This window comes from Coenobita brevimanus, chromosome 109 (genome assembly GCF_032717465.1).
Source record: "Coenobita brevimanus isolate Jiangsu-jjx chromosome 109, ASM3271746v2, whole genome shotgun sequence".
Lineage (NCBI taxonomy): Eukaryota > Metazoa > Arthropoda > Malacostraca > Decapoda > Coenobitidae > Coenobita > Coenobita brevimanus.
This window is the reverse complement of record NC_137062.1, coordinates 23,973,584-23,981,813: the sequence shown is the minus strand read 5'-3', so window position 1 is coordinate 23,981,813 and position 8,230 is coordinate 23,973,584. Positions and strand designations below refer to the sequence as shown.

General features: G+C 40.0%; 1 pseudogene; it reads left to right on the top strand.

Annotated features, from left to right (window-relative positions):
- Positions 1-599: 599 nt before the first annotated feature.
- On the top strand, positions 600-719 carry LOC145417216 (5S ribosomal RNA; annotated as a pseudogene).
- The last annotated feature ends 7,511 nt before the right edge of the window (positions 720-8,230 follow it).

Here is an 8,230-nt window from a genome sequence, read left to right as displayed (position 1 = left end):
CTGGAACTCCTCTATAGATGTTCATACCTAGTTAAGGCCTTTACTGTTTATGCACTATTTTCTTTCGTGCTGTATTTCTTCCCTTTTCCTTCATTAATTTCATGGTTTGTTTCTTTCTCGTTCTCCTTATCTTCCTCTTTATTTCTAAGTTTCCTTCAGTCATTCCCTTTCTCCATTTTGTTTGCCATTTCCTTTCCCCTTTTCTCCTTTCTTTCACCTTTTCATGCCTTGTGTTTTCATTTTTCTTTTACTTTTCATTTCTCTCTCTCTCTCTCTCTCTCTCTATGTCTGTCTGTCTGTTTGTCTGTTTGTCTGTCTGTCTGTCTGTCTCTGTCTGTCTGTCTGTCTGTCTGTCTGTCTCTCTCTCTCTCTCTCTCTCTCTCTCTCTCTCTCTCTCTCTCTCTCTCTCTCTCTCTCTCTCTCCTTTCCTTGTTCATTACATATAGCAGCAATAATTGATCAAGGGAAGTAGTAGTCAATATCAAGTAAGGTGTAGCGGCCTGGCACACAAATATAGGTGTCTGCAGTTCCACCGTAATCAACAAGATGCTCCTTTACTGGTCCATCTTTCTCATTTCCTTTTTCTTTCTCTTTTTCTTTTTCTTTATATTACCACGTTGAGTACACCGCTTCCCGTCCGATCAGCGAAGTTAAGCAACGTTGGGTCTGGTTAGTACTTGGATGGGTGACAGCCTGGGAACACCAGATGCTGTTGGCATCCCTACGTGTCAAGTGGGGTTGGTGGAGGATTAGTGCCCCTCCTTGTAAAACTATTAACTCTAAGCCCTTGGCCACCCCGTCTGGGATACATGGCGTCTGGCAATGAATGAATGATGAACTTTTCATTCCAGTTCTACTTAGTTTCTTCTTTTCATTTCTTTTTTGTTTCCTCTTTGTATCTTATTTTTCTTCATCTCTCATTTATAACTACTTTATCTTTTTTTTTTTTTTTCGCTTCCTCCTCCTTGTTGGCCGTTTGTTCTCATCTTGTTGAAGCTTCACAAGTTACAAGAAAAGGAGGAAGCGAGAGGACGTAAGGGTATTATCATCCGTGCTAACCTACTGGACATCAGTATATTCACTACACCACAACAACCATCATCATCTTCATCACTGTCCATAAAATTAAGCTCTATCATGAAAACTAACCTAGACACTCATCACCATCACCAGTATAATCAGCATAATTAACTTATATGATCATTATTACTGTCATCATCATCATCATCATCATCATCGTCACCATCACCTCCACCACTATTAACTACACATTAAAGCCACCACTATAGTACATCATCACAAGCTACAAGAGAGGTTAGAGGCAAGATAAAGTAAGGTGGAGAGGTCTGGCAATCTACTGCACCTGTATTGAGCGCAAACCTTCTCCAGCTTTTTTTTTTTTTTTCGTTTCTCATTTATATATCTCTTGCTCCTTTTTTTGTCTTCAGTCCCCTGTCCTTCGTCGTTTATCATTTTCATTTTCTATTTATCAATCATCTTTGTATCTATGCATTTATATATTTATCTATCTATGTATCTCCTCCTACAGCCGGGGTTCGTTCTACCGATATCATTCACCATCAATACGATGACTTAATTTATAATTTGCTCCTGGCATTACCATAGGATTTTATTCAGCTAAGATCCCCCTAATAGAGCAGGTGTTAATATAGACGATATCCAACCCCTCCAGTTACAAAAGTCTCCCCCAACCTTCCTGCATAAAATCGTCAGGACACTGGAAAAATAAATTGAATAGCAAGAAGGAGATGAGACCAAGTATATTCGAACGGCCTGGGTCTCTACACCAGATGCCAGGAGTTCATACGTACCAGTCCATTTGTGTGTGTGTGTGTGTGTGTGTGTGTGTGTGTGTGTGTGTGTGTGTGTGTGTGTGTGTCACTATTTTCTTTGTCAACACCACCACTGGAATCATCGTCATCATCATCAAAGCCAACTTACATCACTATTCAACATCAATAACACATTCACCATTACTAATGTGTAGATCATCATCATCAAAATTAAGCTACATCACTGTTTCGCTTCACTAACACCATTACTATTAATGGTTGGGAAGAGCTGAGCTTTTTTTTCTTTATCAACATCCTCATCTTCATCACTAGTTCCCGCATAATCATGATTATCACCATCAGTGATAAGCAATAACCAGTATCGCTACCACCACCACTGTAATCATTATCATTTTCTTTCCTTCCAGTTGCCTTTTCTTCTTCATTATAGTACATCATCACAAGGTATAAGAGAGGTGGGAGGGGATAATACAGGTGCAGCGGCCTGGCACTCCACGACAAATGGACTGAGTTACAACCTACTGTACATTCATATATTACCCTTTTATTTTGCTGAATAATCTCTTTCATTACATTCCTTGAAAGCAGTGATAAGAAGCAGGGAAGTGAGCATGGAAGTGAAAAAGTTACTACATGACAGTATTGTGATACCAACTCTAACGTATGGAAGTGAAGCTTGGACGTTGCTGGAAGGACACAAGTCAAGAGTGAGAGCAGTGGAAATGAGTTATTTAAGAGGAGCCTGTGGAGTCACATGGAGAGACAGACTGACAAATGAGGATAAAAAGGAGCGTTGTGGTGTGGATGTGGATGTGATAGGAAGCGTTAGGAGGAATACACTGAGGTGTTTTGGCCATGTGGAGAGGATGGAGGGTGAAAGACTGATGTGGAGAGTGTACAGTATGTGAGTGAGGTGGAGGGGGGAAGAGGGGGGGGGGAGGCCGAGGATGAGATGGAGGGATGGGGTGGAGAGGAATATGAGGGAGGAGGGTGTGAGTTGGGAGCGGGGCAGTGAAATGGCGGGGGACAGGGCGACGTGGAGGCGATTTGTTTGTGGCCACCCCGAACGGGATTGAGGTGTCTGGCAATAGATAGATAGATAGATAGATAGATTACGTTTCTTTTTATATTTTCCATGTTATAAGCCTTTTGTTTTGTTATTTTATTTCTGTCGTTCTTTCTCCTTTCCGTTCCTTTTTGGGCTCTTCTGTTCTAATTTATCCTCTTTTATTTCTCCTTTATATTGTTTTTCTTTTATATATATGTTTTCTCCGCTATCAACTTTTATTTCATTCCTCCATTTATTTACTTCTGTTTTATATTTTCTCCTTCCCTTATGTTTTCTATCTTCATTTTATTATATCACAAGCTACACGAGAAGTAGTATATGAGATGAAGCAAGATTAGCATCGTCACCATTACTAACGTACAGTACATCGCCACCATTACTACTAGAACATCATCATCACTATCATCTTTATTCATACTGGAGTTAGTTTTCATTCGTCCTTGTATTTTCTTCTTTTCTCTTTTTTTCTTTTGTTTATATTTAATTTTATTTTTCATTTCATATGATTAATGTCTCTATTAAGCATTTTCTGTCTTGTTCATAAGCTTTCTTGACCAATTCATTTCACTCGTTGCTTTTATTCTTTTCTCTCCTCTTTACCTCTCTCTCTGTTTTTCTCGTCGATATTAGAGCATCACAAGGTACAAGAGGTAGGAGGCGAGATGAAGCAAGGTGGAGCGGCCTGGGACACTGCTACAGGTGTACTCAGATAACACCTGTACCATTTATATACCTCCTTATATATTTTACCTCTTTACTTTCTATCCTTGTCCTGTGTTTCAAAGTTTGCATAAATTTCGTCTGCTATTCATCCTGTTTTCTCAGTTTCCTTCTTTGTTTCTCATTTTCTTGCTTATCCATTAATTTCTTTTCTTTCTCTCTTTCTCTTTTTCGTTCATTGTTTCGTTTCTTTTCTCTCCTTCTCATATATCATTTGTCTGCTCACTCCATTTCCTTATTCCTTCCTACTGTCTTTACTCACTATATTACACCAATGAAGCAACAAAAGTAGCAGCCAAGGTGAAGTAGGGTGGAGCCACATGGGACACAAATGAAGGTGTCTCTAGTTCGACCCTCTTTACGCAGGTGCCTCCCTTTCGTTTTCTTTTTCCTGTTTCCTTCATGTTTCTTCTCCCTTCCTTCCTTTTTTGTCTATTATCCCCTGTTCCTTGTTCCTATTTCTTCTGTCTTTTCATTTCTTCTTGATTACATTTCTTTCATTATTTTCTTTGGTCTTTCCATCATTTGTTATCTACTCGTCCTTTATACTTTACATTTGTCTCCCTTTCTTGCTTATACATTATCAATTCTCTATTCCTTCCGGTCCTGTTATTCCAGGTTTCTATTTTTTTTTTTTTAGGTCATTATTCCCTTTCCTTGTTTGATTGTGGCTGACGAGTCTGCTCGGCTAGACAGACACAGGTTCAACAAAAACAACAATCTTTTTTTTGCCTATCGACCATTGAGGCCGGAGCCCCTCGTCATTAAAGGGAAAAAAAAAAAAAAAAAAAAAAAATATATATATATATATATATATATATATACACATCCATGCATATGAACATACACACTTTCATGCACACGTACATATATATATAATAATTTTTATTTTATTATTTTTTTGTCTTTTTATTTTTATTAGTTTTGTTTTATTTTATATATTTTTAACGTTATATTACTTATAACCAAAAATACCTAATCTAAATACACTAAAACTAACCACCTAACAGACAAATCGCTAACCTATGCTAAATCCTAAGAGACAAATAACTAGCCTACACTAATGATAAAAAAGCCTCGACCAAGAGAACACCATCGACTGCAGATATTTAATGCCTTTCTACATTACACACCTGCACTCATCACCTGGTGACTGTCAGTCGAGGCACAACCTAATATAGGGGACATCAATATATTAAAGGGATCCAGACGAGTCAGGAACATTTCCATATACGTCAGCTGTCGTCCCTAATTAGAATAACTTAAGGAAGATGGTATAATGTATTTACATAATTTGTAAAAAAAGTGAAGAACCTCGCCCATCAGACCACCATCGACTGCAAGTGCCCAATACCTTCCTATATCGCACACTTGCACTCATCAGCTGGTGACTGTCAGGCGAGGAACGGGGTTTAATGTAGGGGATATCAATATTAGAAATAGATCAGTGGGAGGAGGAACTATTTCAAATATGTCAACTGTCAACCTTAATTGATATTACAATATATACATATTTACCGTTGATAAAAACCATAACCACACAGTAAAAAAGTCACATCACTCTGATCAGTCCAGTCTCTCTCAGGAAAGCCATCAATTTATCAGTCATAACAATGTCCCCATCACCCAGGATGGTGGAAAGGGTGAAGGGGACGTCTGCTGCGCCGCAGTAATTTATAAGTGAAGCACGTTCACGAATAAATCGCCGACAGCGTAGGACGATATGAATGATAGATAACACCGCATCACAGATGTCACAGTGCGGTGGGAATTGTCTTTCCATATATGGTTTCATGTGTGTTAATATAGTGGCATTAAGCCGTAATCGCGCCAACAGTTTTTCATCTAGACGACTGGGACGGTTGGCAGTGTCCCAGTCGCCCAGGTACGGCTTACAAGTTGGAATATTAAGTCTGGTCCACTGACCTTGTCACAGAAGATTTATTGATTTCTTTCCGAGAGAGAGACTCGACCGTAGATCACGAGGAACGTCCCAAGTCTCCTCGAGCTCTACAGCCGACTTTGCAAGTGTGTCAGCCTGCTCATTGCCGTAGATACGACAACGACCAGGCACCCAGATCAGCGTGAATGACTTGTTGCATGAATGCAACTTATTAACGATGCGGCCCTGGATCTCGTGAGAGTCCGTAGTACAAGATGCAATTGCCTGAAGGGCTGATTTTGAATCTGAAAATATGACAAATGAGTCATGCCTAGAATTGAGAGCATACTCTATGGCTTTGTCAATAGCAAAAAGTTCGGAGGTAAACACAGATGTATGAGTCGGCAACCGATACCTAAGTGCACATTCAGTCGACCACACATTGGCAACCACACATTCACTCGACTTGGAGCCATCGTTGTACAATTGATGGGACCCCAAGTGACGCACGATGATGTTACGAAACAAGTGGTGGACCTCAGCCTCCGGCGCCTTGGCCTTTGGTGCTGGGAGCTATGAGACATCCACTGTAAAACTGGGTGGCTCCTAAGGTGCTATATTTTTAAGCACCAACTTGCCACAGTCACTGGGGTCCACACCAAGCTCTGAGTCAGTAAGTGGAGGCGAACGGCAAGTGGCCGACGCACCCCCCGCATAAGGTGGTGGTATTGATGCAGGGGGGTACAGGCCACATTGCCGATATTACTTTTCCTATATGTTCGTATGCCATACGATAAGGCCAGGTGGTCACGGCGAATACGGAGGGGAGGGACATTAGCCTCCACTTCCATACGAGCTACACGAGTACACCGGACGGCTCCAGGACACATTCGCAAACATTTATTCTGCAACACATCCAATCCTTTCAGCGTGGCATCGGATGCCGAGCCATACACCTGTCCGCCATAGTCTAGCTTCGATCGAATAAGGGACTTATACACCATTAATAAAGATTTTCTGTCGGCACCCCAGGTGGTACCCGCTAGATACTTGAGGACATTTAACGGTTTATCACAACGAGCAAGCAATGTATTAACGTGAAGTTTAAAATTCATTCTACGATCAAAATGTTTTCCTAAAAACTTTACAGAATTTTGAAAAGGTACCGCCTGATTATCCAAAGTTAAGCACAAATTAGGTACGTTAAGATTAGTGAAGACTACAGCGGCACACTTACGGACGGAAAACTTAAATCCCCACTACAAGGCCCATAGGTGGATGGAGTCAAGGGCTGCTTGAATCCGCCCAGCGGAAAGTTGTGCATTATGGAAAGAGTGCCATATTGCACAATCGTCAGCGTAGAGCGAGTATTTAAGATTCCTTGGGATGGGAGCTGATGACAGAATATCATTGATCATAATACTAAATAAAGTAGGACTAAGCACACTTCCCTGCGGCACCCCGTTTTCCTGGATAAATATATCCGATGTCACGTTACGGGGCAATTTGCCAGAGAAAGTCCTGTCCCTTAAGAAATTTGAAATAAAAATAGGCGAATTTCCTCTTAAACCATAAGCATAGAGCTTCATTAGTATACCGTGTCGCCAAGTCTTGTCATAGGCTTTATGGATGTCCAAGAAACAACAATCGTCTTGTTGCTTTTCTCTAATACACCGGTACTGGAGCTTCACCGGCTTTAAGAGAGGTAAGAGGTGAGATGATGTTATTATCTTCGGTACTAATATTTTGTGTATCATAATTACCATGACCACCACCACCACTAGCGTACCACATTAGCCACCACTTTCACCATGATCATCGCTATAATTATCCATACAATTTTAGCCATTAATATGAAAATCAAAACCTAATTCATCACCACCAACATTAACACCACCACCGTCATCGTTATCGTACATGTAACACCTCCAACACAAGGCACATTACATCAAGGCCACCACTGAATTACATCACAAATTACAGTTCGTTTCATTGTTCTCCTTCATTATTCTCCTCTTTTCTTTCCCAGCGTCCATCTTTAAATTCCCTCCTTTCTTTTTCCTTTGTCCTTAATTTTACTGTTTTTCTCCTCTTCATTTCTTCTGTCTCTTTTCTTTCTTGTCATCTTTCTATTATATTTCGGTGTCCTTTCCTTCTTCACTATATCACAGCGATAAAACTACAAGAGAAGTAGGAGCCAAGGTGATGTAAGGTGGAGCGGCCTGAGATTCCAGCAAAGGTGTCCCGAGTTTCACCCAGTAAAGGTACAGGATCTTTTTTGTTTTTCCTTGATTCCCTTCGTAGTTCCTTCTTTTTCTTTATATCGGCGTTTATGCTCCTTATGTGTTTTATTGTGTTTGGCTTTCTTCTCTTTCATTCTCTGTTTTTCTTTACTTCTTATTCCCTTTCCTTACTAATTTCTTTTAATCCTCTTCTCTGCTACGTTTTTCCTTTTCATCTCTCATTCATTATCATTTTTTAAATGTTTGGCTTTATTCCCTTTATTCCTGCATGTCTCAGTTTTTATTATTATTATCTTTTTTCCTCCCTTCATCTCCTTTCCATCTTCCTCTTCCTTTTTTTTTTTTTTTTCATATTTTATTACCGGTACGTTACAACATGACAAGCACCAAGAGGTGTGATAGGTGAGATGAAATAAGGATATTATCATCAGTATTAACATACTGTATATTACCATCATCACCACCATAACCATCTCCGTCTCTATCATTATCATTATCATAG